A 14,364-nucleotide genomic window follows, 5' to 3' on the forward strand; every position below is an offset into this window, starting at 1 on the left:
AAAATTAGGTGATTTAAAAAAGTCTCAATTGATTTTGCAATAAAAGTAAAAAGAAAATAGTACCAATTCTAGTTTTTGGGACTAAGTTCACAGCAAATTATACTTTCAGAGACTATTTTGATATTAAATAATAATATATTCCAGGGACTAAATGAACAACAAATTATATATTTCATGAACTATTTTGACATTAAGTAATATCCTTTATTCTTAAAAAAAAAAAAAAAGTAATATCCTTTAGAAATGAAATTGTCATTACATTATATTTTTATTCCAAATCAGATGCATATGTCGCACACTCGCACTCACATAGGGACATGAGTTATTACAGTGATAGTGGATTAGATAATTCATGAACTAATTTGAAATTTTTATTGAATCAGACACTAAAGTGACAGAGAAGTGTACTGTTAGAGGTTAAAATGACTATTTACTCAACATTTGAATATAAAAGAAAATAATTGTAGAAGAAACAAACACGATGGAAAACATTTGGTATACATTAAGTTAACTAAAGGTGAGTTTATAGATATGATACACAATCCCTGTCTAAAGGATCACAAAATGAAAGCCATAGAAGTTAAAAAAGCTTCAACTACACAAGGTTAACCTCATTCATTACCTTTCAACATCCTTCATCTAGTTATACACTATACATTCTATCCAAAATAAAGTTGAATAATTTTAAATCATCCAACTTGTTCAAGGTTTAAGGTTAGGTATTGAAGTTAAAAATTGTATGACTGCCTCATTAAAGCCAACATTGTGCTGCACTGCAATTTCATCCTTCAATTCTTCAATTTTAGCGTTCAGCTCTTTAATTTCAGCCTCCAACTTGTAAACAATTCCTTCTTTGGTGTGCAATTTTCCTAAAATCATGGAGTTTTCATTCTTCAACTTTTCCTCTCTTTCCATTAATCCACTCTTTTCGAAGATTAACTCTTCGAACTTTCTCTTTAATTCCCCTATGTTATTCTCAGATTCAGACAACTTCTTTTTCAATTTAGTATTCTCTCCAATGTGAGCCCTGCAGGTCTTTTCCAAATCACAAACCTTTTGCTCCATACAACGAGCAATCGAGACCAATTGAACGGGTGTTGCTTGCAAAACACGGAAGCACTTTTCTAATCCCCACTCCTCATATGCCTCATGATCCTTTTCTGTGATAAAATTGTCATCCCAGATTGATGTAGAGTAGCCATTCTCAGCTGGTGTAGTCTTTCTCTTTCTTTTGCTACGTTTTCCACATCTCTTGGGATCCATTCTTTTTGAAAAAAGTATCAACACAGAAGATGATAAGGAAAATATTATTGATTCCTCAAATAAACAAGAGTTTGTAGAAGTTTCATAGCTTGAACAACAACCAAATAACCCACTAAAAACCTATGAAACATTTAATAAGGTACGAACATCGGACACGAAAATGACGGTAAATGTAGACAAATAGTCATTGTCAAAATATAATGCTTTGAAGTGACATAACTTGAAACAACCTAAGTTTTTGTTTTCTAAACAAATGTCAATAATTCCTTATAACTTATAGGCTCTACATGATAGTTTCATAGGGAAAGGAAGGACAAATCTTTGTGGGAAGAGGAGCAGGGTGAAAGGGAAGGGAGTGAAATCTCATATCAGCTTATTTCGAGAGAAATTTATTTAGGGAGAAAAAAAATTGATCATGATTAATAATGTATTTTAAATTTGAGAGTATTTTTATGGCTTAATTGCATTTTTAGCCCCCTAACTTTTTCAAAGTTGCGATTTTGGCCCTCTAAGAAAAAAAACTACAAAACCGCCCCCTAAGTTTTGCAACTGTGGCAGTTTTGGCCCCAAGGCCAATTTTGACTCGGTCTACGCTGACGTGGCACCCTAAGTGAGGTGCCACCTGTCTTTTTTTTTTTTTTTTGCCTTGGGGGGCCAAAACTGCTACAGTTGCAAAACTTAGGGGGCGGTTTTGTAGTTTTCTTTTTTAGGGGCTAAAATCGCAACTTTGGGAAAGTTAGGGGGCTAAAACTGCAATTAAGCCTATTTTTATTAGAGAGAAAAGTTTTTTAAAAAATTTCTAGAACCCTCATGCTTTGTTTGGGAGTTTGGAGGGGAAGGAAAGGAAAGACTTTAAGGGGTGCAAAATATGAGGAAAAATATAGAAATTTTTCAATTTTTTTCAAAAAGTAGTTTTTTAGAGAATGATAAATTAATGCATATGATTACTTTATTTTTAATTTTTAAAAATATTATAACAACATAGATTAAATTTGAAGAATTCTTATTAACCCTCCAAAACCCCCCAAAACCCTCCTCCAATACAATTTTTTAGTTCCTCCAAATGATGAGGGTTTTGTATTATGAAGAAAAGTTAACCCTCCAAAGCCCTCCTTCCCATTTTCCTCTATTTCTTCTACTTGCTCATTCTTTTTTTCCCAAGCCTTCCCCTCCCTTCCCCTCCAAACTCACAAACAAAGCCTCAAAAACCCCTCTCCAATACAATGTAAGGAGAAATTCTTTTCTAAATAGGTAGTGGTAACAAACAATAATCCTAATTTAAAGAATAACAAATAAATGGGAAATTCTCTAAAAAAAACAAATAAATGGGAAATGATTCTCTCAAAAAATTAATGGAAAATGATAAATGCAAAACAAAAACAAAAATCTAACAATATGGCATCATCATACACTAATTTAAAGGTTAAAAATTGTTACTCTATGTTTTAGAATGTGATGAATCATGAAATTGAGACAATAGAGAAAGAAAAGAAAGCATAAAGGTAATAGCAGGGATGAGAAAAGAAAAGAAACAAACATGTAACAATATGGCATCATATACACTAATTTAAAGGTTAAATATACACAAGGATGAGAAAAGTAATCTACACAGCAACAATGAAAAGCACTAACCGCAAGCGCAAAGGAAGAACAATTCTTATTTCTTACCGATGATGACAGAATGGAGGCCTTAGCTACAAATAAAAAATGAAGGAAACTTTGTTGGGGAAGGGATATTATGCAAGTGAAGTGACTAATTGCTAGATTACTGACGCAAATAATTAATCCACGGTTTAGGTTTACTGGAAAATAGAAACATGATAATCCAACGGTTCTAAATTGAAAACAGATGATGTGATAAATCCAATGTATGTCCTTATGTCAGAAAAATGAGTGGAGTAAAATAAATACGACACTATTCATATGCTTTCCAAAGTTTACATCATAGAAAATTGAGAAATGATATTTCAACATTCATTTGGTGACAACTTTTGTGACAACTTTCTCTATCATACTCACATTATTTTTTTTATTTTATCTCTCTATTGATATGGTTTCCGTGCTAATACTACTTTTTCTTTGTAAATTATGGTTGTCAAATAAGTTGTCATCAAATTGGTTGTTCAAATAACACTCCTCTGAAAAATTACTTGAGTAAAATAGTATGATACTGTTCACCTATATTTATGTCAATTATTGACTAAGGTAGTGGAGTAACTATTCAAAATAAAGATTAATAATTTTGGGACGGGTAATTTTAGGGGAAAAGACTAATAGTTTAATGGAATATTTAACGTTACATAAAAAAGGCTTAAATGCAGTTTTATCTCCCTCATTTTGATTGAATTTGGATTTTGCCTTTTATTTTAAAACTCAGAATGTTACCCCTCCTATTTTTATTTAATTCATATTTTTCAGGATTTTGCCCCCTCCCCCCACATTTGAGTTTATTTTGATTGATCTGGTAATGCTGACTTAGGTTAAATTATATTATATAAATATCTACATAATTAATTAATTTATATAAAATGTTCTTTTTAATTGTTTATTTTTTTAATGAAAAATTTTGAATTATTTTTTTCTTTCAAAAAATTAGAAAAATACTAAAACAATGTATAAAAAATACAGGATAAAAATGCATAAAATAAGTATGAAAATAGCAAATATTTAGAGGTTCAAACTTGTTTTTTCATGTATTTTAATTGAAATTTTTCTGCTATTTTTATTGTTTTTCTATTTTTTTGGTTTTTTTTTTGCGTTTTATTATTTTCTTTTTATTTTTTTTCTGAATTAATATTTTCTGATTGTTTCTTTATTTTTCTAGTATATTTCTGGTTCTTTATTTTCTTTTTTTTAAAAATTCTAGTCTTACATTTTTTTTATGTTTATCCTACATTTTTTCTGTATTTTTTCTTTTGTTTTTTCCGAAGAAAAAAATTGTTCAAAATGCTTTCAACAAAAACAATAACAACAACCAAGCCTTATCCCACTAAGTGGGGTCAGCTACATGGATCAAATGACGTCATAGTGTTCTATCAAAAACCATATTTGGATCCAACTCATTTAAGCCAAGAAAAAAAGGAATATCAAGGGAACTAATAATATAATATTGAAATAGGCAATTGTATATAATTGAAAGTGTCCATTCAAATAAAAAATGGAGGAGGTGCAGTCATTTTAGTCCCTCTAAATACACTTCACTGCCAATTTAGTCCACGTGGTTTGTTTTAGTTCAGCGACTTTTTTTAAGGAAAAAAAACAAACCAAACCAAACTAATGTGGTTTGAACTGGTTCGGTTTTTGTGAGAGAGCACATTATTTAAAAATTTGCCAACCAAACCGTGGTTGAGTAAAAAATTATCCAGAACTCATTCAAACCAAATGTTATTTTTGCGGTTTTTTTGTTTGGGTTGGTTCGTTTGCGGTTTTATATTGGATTGGTTCAATTTTGAACACCCTTAAGTTATACCATGGCTTGGATAGTCATTTGAAGGACAACTGTGAGTACTTGCTCTTTGGTAGATTTGTGCTATAGACCATGGTGGTTGTTCACCTTTGGTCCATCCTCTTTTGTGTCACAGACCATGCTGGTTGTTCACTTTTGGTCCGTGTTCTTCCGTGTCATGGGCTTCTTCGGTTGTGCCTATGTGGGTTTGGTAGCTCTCATGTTGAGGAGCCTTTTAGAACTAATTAGTGGTTGGGTGGGTGTTCTCACACCATAATAGAGAGGATGTTAAGGTGCTAATACCTACAACCATACACACTTATATTTACAGGTAATTACATATGTACGTGTATGTACTTGTAACTAGTTTTTCCCCTGTGCAATGCACGAGCAAAAAGTGATATATTGTACGACATTGAATTGTTGACACTTAACATAACAACAAAATACATAAGATACATTGTCATTCATATATATTTTAATATATTGTTATCTTGTAATAACTAACAAATAAAATGAATGCCACATCAATCACACCATTTTAGTTCGGTACCACATTAATGTCTTTTAATCATCAATGACCAAAATAATGGCTCAAAACAATTATATAGAGTAATAGAAAGAAAAAAAAGTAAACAAAACAGGTCCTTGTAGACAATATATTTGCTACCCCTTCATAGCTCCAAATAATCTGCAAAATAAATGAAAGATACATCAATTCAATTTGTATATCTTAAATAATGATGATAAAAACCTATAATATTCACCTATTATTAACATTTTCAACCCTTTCTTAGCAGCTACTCTTGACATGGCAACATACAACTGTCCATGTGTGATTTCTGACCGAGGTAAGTACAACCCAACCTTGGACAATGATTGACCTTGACTTTTGTTTATTGACATGTAATTGTTACCAATAAATGCGGCAAATACTTATGGACTTAATTAAATAGAAACTTAAAATCAAATACATGTTGCTCCATGTTTTGAGGGAATATGAAAATTTAAACTTAATTAAATAGAAATTTCAATCAAATACGTACTTATAACCTCCTATGTTTTTCGAGGAATATGAAACTTTAGACTTAATTAAATAGAAACTTAATTCAAATACATGTAACTCAATGTTTTTAAGGAATATGAAACTATGGACTTTTAATAGATATTTAAATCAAATACTTATAGCCTCCCGTGTTGTATGAATTGATCAGTAAAGAGTGGCAAAATATTTAGTCAGTTAACTATATACAATAACGTAAGATATGACAATAGACTCATGTTAGTAGAGGAATTAGTAAGTTGTATAATTAAGGAAATTAAGGAATTAAGTAACTAATAGTGACCATCTAATATTAGCATTGAACAAAGAAAGCCATGCAATTTCCCTAGCTTCCAGTTTCCTCCCTCTCGCATCTAAAACCAAATTGCATGTAGCTTTAAACTTAATTAAATAGAAACTGTAACATCCCATTAATTCTCACTAGACTCCAGAGTCATTTGGACACGTGAGAGGATAAATACTTATGAAAGGTTAATTATTAAAGGGAATATTTAATTGTGATGTGTTAGTTAACTGATAAATGGAGAATGCACAAGAATTATGAGGATTGCAAGTTAAAGAAGGGCAAATTAGTGATTTCACCTAAAGGCTATATAAGGACCAAACCTCATGTTTCTTTCATTTCTCTACTTCCTCTTTCTAAACAAAATAAGATTCCCAATCTTCTCTCTCGCCCTCCCCCTTTCATCCACTCTCCACCTAATTCATCAATCTAATCTTTCTCAAAGCAACATGCAATTGCATTAATGTGATTCTTAGAGTTTTGGGCTTAGTATATGTCGCGGTGATTTTCGGAGATCAAACTATTGATTAGCGTTGACTCACAATTTTTTTATTCACCACCGAACATTAATTTTTTCCAAGGAAAAGGGGGAAAAGTTTGAAATAACCCACATTTTAAAGACTTTAGGTTTGGGGGTTAGTTACGTAAAGGGAAGGTGTTAGCACCCTAAACGTCCGAGTATCCTACGGGAACCTCTTGATTTTATTTATCTTTTGGCTATAACTTACTTGCTTTAAAAAAGAATTAGAGTGATGATTAAAAAGAAAAGAAAAATTTGTTTTTTTTCTACATTTTTTGATTTGGAAGGACAAGGTCCTTTCCCTACGTACCTGTGAGGGATCAAAACCTCGTAGTTTGGGGTAAAAAGCCGAGTGATTTGTTTGATTTTTTTTTTATTATTTTTTGGAAAAAAGTTTTAAAAATAAGAAGCCAAACGGAAAAGAGGAAATTTGTTTGGTATTTTTTAGTTTCAAGAAAAAAGTTTAAATATACTTAAATGCATTAAAGTTTTTATTAAAGAAAATTAAATAGAAAAATCTCTTGATGAGAATCAAGGTTTTTTAGGAAAAGTGTTCTTTTTTTGAAATTTCTTTTTTGGACTATTTGAATGTTTTTTTTATTTATTATTTAAAACCTAAAAATTAATGTGACGATAAAATAAAAGCGCGAGAGATTTTCGTAATGACGTTGGATCAAAACGAAACCCCTTCCCCCTGGATATTAGACTAATCCAATTTTTTTTTTTTTTTTGCATTTTATATATATATATATATATATATATATATATATATATATATAAAAGTTGAATAAATAAATAAAAGACAAGGCATGCTTTTTTCCTTTAATGGATTTTGATGGGGATTTGATGGTGTTTAATGATGAATTTTAAAAGAGGAATGTGAAATTTGACACTTGAATTGGCTTGGATTGTGGCACAGCTGGGAAAAAAAAATTCGGACCCCTCGATTAGAAGAGAGAAATTAAGATGAATAGAAAAGCAGATAAGAGAGAATAGTTATAATGTTTGACGATAATAATAATGACCAGTATTGAGAGAATAAAACCTTGATTTATAATGAATTCTTGGTGAGGGAAGTTTATGAAGTCGAAAGTAATGACGAGGTGGGATAATAACTTTAGATTAGAACGAGGTTCAAATTAGGAGAATGGTTGACGTATAAATGACGATGAATGTGAGGACTAAGTAATAAGATGTAAAGTCACGTTAATGAGAAGAATAAGTATGAATGAGTTAATGACGATGGTAATGTAGAACCTAGTTGTAAAGAGAGGAGATGTTATGATAACGAATAAGTAAACAACTTAAGGCTAAGAATGAGGAATATGGTATGATATCATAATAAAGTATATATAGATCCTAGAATAGATGAGAAAATAGAGAATGTCTGTGAGATAGATAATAAAATAAAATAGAGGGATAGTGACGTAGAAATGTGTCGCGCGTAAGGGTTGGATTAATGAAGGTATAATGTGGTGATATAAATGTCTTGAGAGGAACAAAATGGTGAGGAATCTTAGGACTGTAATGAAGAGTGATGATGAGTAATGTTATGTAAACTTATAAATACGTGTGATGAAAGTTGATGAGGTCTATATCATAAAGATGTTGAGAGTGATGATGTCTATATTACGATATGAGAACTGATGATGTTTATATTATAATTATGACAAGAATGGTGAAGTTTATTTCTAACAAAAGATGGGAGTGAGAGAGTTAAAGATCATAGAAATAAGAATAGGTGTTGTTTGTTTATATGGGTGATGAACTTGGAGATGTTTAAGGAGTATAAGGACGATAATGGTGACGTGTATTTTTAGTTGATGAAGAAAATAAAGAGGTTTAAAATAATTTTTGTAGTGATGTTGTTGATGTTTAATAATATTTGGTGATGTAAGTGGTGATGGTTATATATGGTGATGTTTAGAGAGTATGGTGATGAAATGGTGAGAATATTTACAATTGGTGATGAAAATGGTGATGTTTAATTATAGTGATGTTCTTGTTTATGTTGTGGTGTTTTGCATATTAGGGAGAGTCGTGCAATAAGGAATGATGTGTTGAAGCATATTTACTTGACGAGTCGGTCCCCATGCATGCATAATAGAATTCAGTCTAGGAAAAATGGTGATGAAAAGTCCAGTAATATATCTCTGGCAATTTGATGATGAAAAGTCCAGTAACATATCTCTGGCAACTCAGTGATGATAGGTGTGGTACCACATTCATATAGGTCTTAGGATGAGTCCATATGCATTTAAATGACGTACTTGTTCTTGTTATTTTTTAATGTGAAGTGTGATGTGTTGGTGTGATATACGATATGTTGAGAAAGAATAATAGATGTTGATGATCTTGTAATGGTGGAATATTGTTCTTATGATATTTCAATATTGTGAATGTTTCCTTATAATTTGTTATGGCTGGATTTCTCACCCTTTTCTTGTTGTTGTATTTATGGTGTCTGTACCCGTGGGGTACAGATACTTAGGAAGAGGAGATCTAGTTGCAGGACGCTTAGAAGGCTGCAACAGAACTTATCTTCTGTCAATTTTATTTTAGTAATGATTAGACATGTAGTCGAATATGAGCTTTAATATGTAACACCATGGTTGGGGTTGACGATGAATTTATTTATATTTGAGTTTAAATCTTGAGATCTATAGTTATTTCTATTTCGATGTTGAATGACAAGAGAAATTTTTATTAATGAGATCAGAGAATTGTTGAAATTATTATTTAAAAGAAAAATTTATGTTATTATGTGATATCATGTGATGTTTTGTAACATCCTAATTATTAAATTTATTCGTATTATTTAATAATTATCGTCGGGAAATAGGGTGTTACAATGGACACTTATATCAAAAGAGGATGAAACAAGCTTTTGGCAAGAAATGTCGCCCCCGTGAAGGAGACCTTGTGCAAAAAACATATATGTATCTTATTAACCAGACTCCAGGGGCAAGTGGACGCCTAACTATGAAGGCCTGACATTCCTGACTTGGTACAAAGAGCCTTTGGTTTCCATTCTCAACATCCCTGACCATCTTCATGCAAATCTTACAGACAAAGTTAGTGACTTCATGCTTAACTCTCATTGGTGCATTCCATCCCCGGTGCTGGATGTCTTCCTTGCTTTAGGTCATTTCACGCAGCAAATTACTTTTCCAAGTGTTGCTAAAGATGACAAATTAATTTGGAAAGGTAACTCAACTGGTGTTCCATCTTTTAAGGATGCTTTCCGCTTTAAATACGGTCATGGGCAAAACATTAGCTGGGCCAAATCTACTTGGAGCCCGGACATTCATCCGTCCTTATCTTTCCTAATCTGGAGACTTATGCATGACAAGATGCCCACTGATGAAAATTTGATGCTCAGAGGGAGCTCAATGCCTTCAATGTGTTCTTCTTGCCAATGTTGTGCCGAAACCACTACTCACTTATTTTTTGATTGTACTTTTGCTCTAAAATTGTGGTCTTGGTTAGCTGGCATTCTTAATAAATCCTTGCAATTTAATTCAATGAGTGAAGTATGGTCTCTTTTGGATCTTCATTAGACTCCTCAATGTAAAGTGGTGGTCAAAGCTTGCATCTTCAATATAGTTAATACTATTTGGTATAGGAGAAATCAAATTCGTTTTCAAAGGAAAGTGATTCATTGGCGCAGTGCAATAAACTTGATCATCTCCAAAGTTTCCCTTGCTGGTAATTTGACATCCAAAACGGCTGCTTCAAACATATATGAATTCACTATTATGAAGTCTTGCAAGGTGAATATTCGGCCTCCTAGAGCGCCCTCCATTAAGGAAATCATTTGGTCTCCTCCTTTGCCCTCATGGATTAAAATTAACACAGATGGTGCTGCTATTAAAAACCCCTCAAGATCTACTGCAGGGGGGATTTTTCGGAATTCTGATGGTGCTTGCTTGGGAGGTTTCACTCATTTTATTGGTCCGGCGGATATGTTGTTCGCGGAGCTGACTGCCGTTATGATTGCTATTGTGATTGCCGTTTCCAGGGGTTTTTACAACTTGGCTCGAATCTGATTCTCAACTTGTCATCATGGCTTTCAATTTGAAATTGGTTGTTCCTTGGGAACTAAGAAACAGATGGGAAAATTGCTGGCAGTTGACTCGCAACATGAGGTTTTGTGCTTCACACATTTATAGAGAGGGAAATACTTTCGCCGACAGTCTTGCTAATTTTGGTTTATCTCTCTCTTCATTTGATATATTTTGGTTTGATGTTATTCCTGATTTTGTCAGGGGAGAGTACATTGGGAATAGGTTGGGAATGCCCAACTTTAGATTTACTACCTTCTGAAAAGGTCTTGGTCTATTCCCCCTTTTCTTTCTTGTACTTTCCTTTCTTTTTCAATGAATTGAGCTCATGTTCTTTACTTAAAAAAAAAACTATGAAGGCCTGTGTGCAATGACTCTTGCGATTATGGATGGTGACAAACTCGCACATCTTGTGAACGCCGATGCAATCAAGAAATACTTTGTCTAAAAATATAAGAACAACTCAGTAAGTCGCAAACCTGAAAAGATGGCTTAAGCAAAAATGAGCGTCTCAATGGACTGAAAACCCGAAAGGGCTGTCCAGGCAAAAATTAGAGACATAAAACAGAAAATGATTATCCTGATAGGTTGAAAACCCGAAAAGGCGATCTATGCAAAAGTTAAGGATTATGACAAAGAAACTGCATCGGGTCAGACATGATTCACTTGGGGAATTTCAGCTGTCAAAAGACCTCCGATTTGAAGCATCTGCAAATCAAAGACTCGGAGCGGTGGAATTCAAAGTTGTTAGGGAGAATAACAGTTATTGTTTTCAATGTACGTTTCTCATATATTTACCATTTTCCGAATTTTGCAAAGATCCGTGGAACCACGCCATTAGCAGGCCACCACTCAATTAATCAAATTTGAGCATGTGCCCATTTATTTGGAATTATAAGTAGAATGTATAATTAATCTTCAGAGTCATATATTAACATTATCTAGGAAAATGGATACTTATAATTATGTAGAAACATTGTCAAAAAATTATGTTGGCATTTTTGTTTTTAATATCTTATATAATAATACATTTTCAAGGTCAAAGAAATGGAAAGGTAAAAAACATAAATTAAAGAGTACGGAAAATTTTGATATAGAATTAGATTATACGTTTATAACTAACATACAATATTTTTCATATTAATGGTTATCTGACACCCTAAACTTAAATCCAAGATGAGGAAATCAATAGTTTTTGGTAACATTTTGTAAGAAGTATAATATTTAAAATAATTCTCAGAAGAAAAAAAATCAAGACACTTATTCCATCAAAACAATAATTTGGATAAAACTTATTCCCATTGTTTGTATTTCAATGCATAAACTCATTATTTTTTTCAACCAGGCATCACCTATCAAAGCGTGAATTTACAAGGAACAATGACTACAAAATAGAACATTATAAATACAAGTAAAAGTGGATAAACATCTTTGATAGTCACCAACACACTGGCTTCCTCTGAACGTTGTTTAAATTTGCGGATGATGCAATTTCCTAACACAAACCGCGAAAATATTGTTATATTAGTAGTCTATAAAAAATTTATATTAATACTCATGATCTCCTTAATTTTATAATCGTCCAGCAAATATTGAATGATGTTTTGCATATAAACTAAAAATTTATTCAATATAAACACTACATTGATGTTTATATATTGAAAATAATCATGAGTTTTCAATATATTATCATATCAACCTTTTCATATATGTATATAAAAATTTATTTATGGAGATATAAGCATATAAAATCTGCAATAGATGCGGTGTAAACACTGAATATTGTTTTGCATATAAAATAAAAAGTTATTTAATAGGAACACTATATTAATTTTGATTTTAAAATAGTTATGAGTGTTTAAAATTTTATCATATCGACTTTCTCATAATGTATATAAAAATTTCTTTATGCAGATTTAAGTACATAAAATCCGCAACGAGTGCGGTGCAAATATTGAACAGTGTTTTGCATATAAAATAATAAGTTATTTAATAGAAACACTACATTAATTTTGATTTGAAAATAGTCACGGGTTTCCAATATTTTATCATATTGATTTTCTTATATATGCATATATATTTATTTTATTCATATATAAGCACATAAATTCTACAATGGGCGAGGTGCAAACATTGAACAGTCTTTTGCAAATAAAATAAATAGTTATTAAATAGAAACACTGCATTAATTTTGATTTTGAAAACAGTCATGAGTTTTCAAAATTTTATCATATCAATTTTCTCATATATCTGCATAAAAATTTGTTTTCGCATATATAAGCAAATAAAATCCATAACGTTTGCAGTTTAAATATTTAACGGGAAATAATTTTTTTTTGAGTGAGTAAAATAAAATTTATTTAATAGATACACTACATTAATGTTGATATTTTGAAAATAGTAATAATAATAATAATAATAATAATAATAATAATAATAATAATAATAATAATAATAATAATAATAATAATAATAATAATAATAATAATAATAATAATAATAATATCTTTGGATTAAACATAATTTTTGCGTTGATTTCAAGCAAAACAGATTCTAATGACGAAGATTGCAACAAAAAATGAAACTAATCAATGGAAGTGTTGGTGTATTAAGAGAGGAGATGGTAGGGTTATAAAATTGGAAATTTATACTTAAATTGCTAAATCAATCGTATGAATATATATTTTTTTAAAACTCGGTATCCGATCCAAGGACTGACTAATCTGAGGAGATCAATCCCACCGCCTACTTGCGGGAGCCTATTTAAAGTCAGAGCAAAGCTCTGTGTGCACTTGCCCACCAAAATTTGCACCAAAGGTAATCGAACCTGAGACCTTGAAAGGAGCACACTTCAAGATCCCAAGTCAACCATTAGGCCAATCCAAAATGGGGCGATTGTAGGAATATTATCTTGAAGTTGTAACAAAAATGAAGAATATTCTTGCATATCATTGTACTATCAAGATTGAGTTTTGCATCTTGTTTCAACTACCTTGTTGATTTATTTCTCTACCTACCTTTTCTTTTCTGTTGACACTATTGCTTTATTTAATATTAGGGATTAATTGAATTTATTTTCTCAAAATATAAAAAAAATTATGAGTATAAACTTATATTTTTTTTAAAAAAAGTATTCAAATAGACTAACCTGCACTTACAAAGATTACTAATACACCTCACAAAATTATAAGGGGGACACGTAAAGAAGTCTGGACAATCACCAGCGACGGTGCACTTTAGATCTGCAAAGTAAAATAACAATAAATCAACTTTATCAAAAGGTAATGAAAGGTTGTGTATAACATAAAGAACAAAATGGAAAACCACTTACCTTTACCGGTTACAACAAAAATTAGAGAAAGAAATATAATCAAAGCATAAAGAGACTTGGAAATTTGAGCCATATTTTTCCTCTTTTCAATGTAATGACTTGAAACTTATTTCAACACTTTATAAGTAAAATATTCGCTTTGTTAATTTCAGGTAAATAGTTTTTACCCCTTAGGTACCGCAAGAAGCCATTAATAATCGTAGTTGTTAAATGTTACTAAGATAGATCAAGATGTCGTATTTACCCTTTAGCTCACTTAATTGATCACTTAGCCTTATTAAATTCCAAAAAAATCTTTAGATTTTCTTTTTATTCGAGATTTTCATGATAGCCAAGGGAAAAATATGAAAAGACAAATAATATTGATGTACGATAAAAACATTAGGTTTAATCCC

The 14,364-nt window shown here is 31.3% G+C and overlaps 3 long non-coding RNA genes across 3 annotated transcripts; 1 reads left to right on the forward strand and 2 right to left on the reverse strand.

Moving 5' to 3' along the window:
- Positions 1–481: 481 nt before the first annotated feature.
- Positions 482–3,130, reverse strand: LOC146955309 (uncharacterized). Its single transcript, XR_015016580.1, has 2 exons — positions 2,932–3,130; positions 482–1,264 (listed from the first exon to the last, which is right to left on the reverse strand). It is a non-coding gene; the product is annotated as an uncharacterized LOC146955309 (long non-coding RNA).
- Positions 3,131–5,504: 2,374 nt separating this feature from the next.
- On the forward strand, positions 5,505–9,306 carry LOC146955310 (uncharacterized). Its single transcript, XR_015016579.1, has 2 exons — positions 5,505–5,559; positions 9,058–9,306. It is a non-coding gene; the product is annotated as an uncharacterized LOC146955310 (long non-coding RNA).
- Positions 9,307–11,918: 2,612 nt separating this feature from the next.
- LOC146955311 (uncharacterized) lies at positions 11,919–14,126 on the reverse strand. Its single transcript, XR_015016578.1, has 3 exons — positions 13,970–14,126; positions 13,787–13,880; positions 11,919–12,133 (listed from the first exon to the last, which is right to left on the reverse strand). It is a non-coding gene; the product is annotated as an uncharacterized LOC146955311 (long non-coding RNA).
- Positions 14,127–14,364: the final 238 nt, after the last annotated feature.

This window comes from Medicago sativa, chromosome 1, assembly GCF_051527215.1.
Source record: "Medicago sativa cultivar Bolivia chromosome 1, Bolivia_mono, whole genome shotgun sequence".
Classification (NCBI taxonomy): domain Eukaryota; kingdom Viridiplantae; phylum Streptophyta; class Magnoliopsida; order Fabales; family Fabaceae; genus Medicago; species Medicago sativa.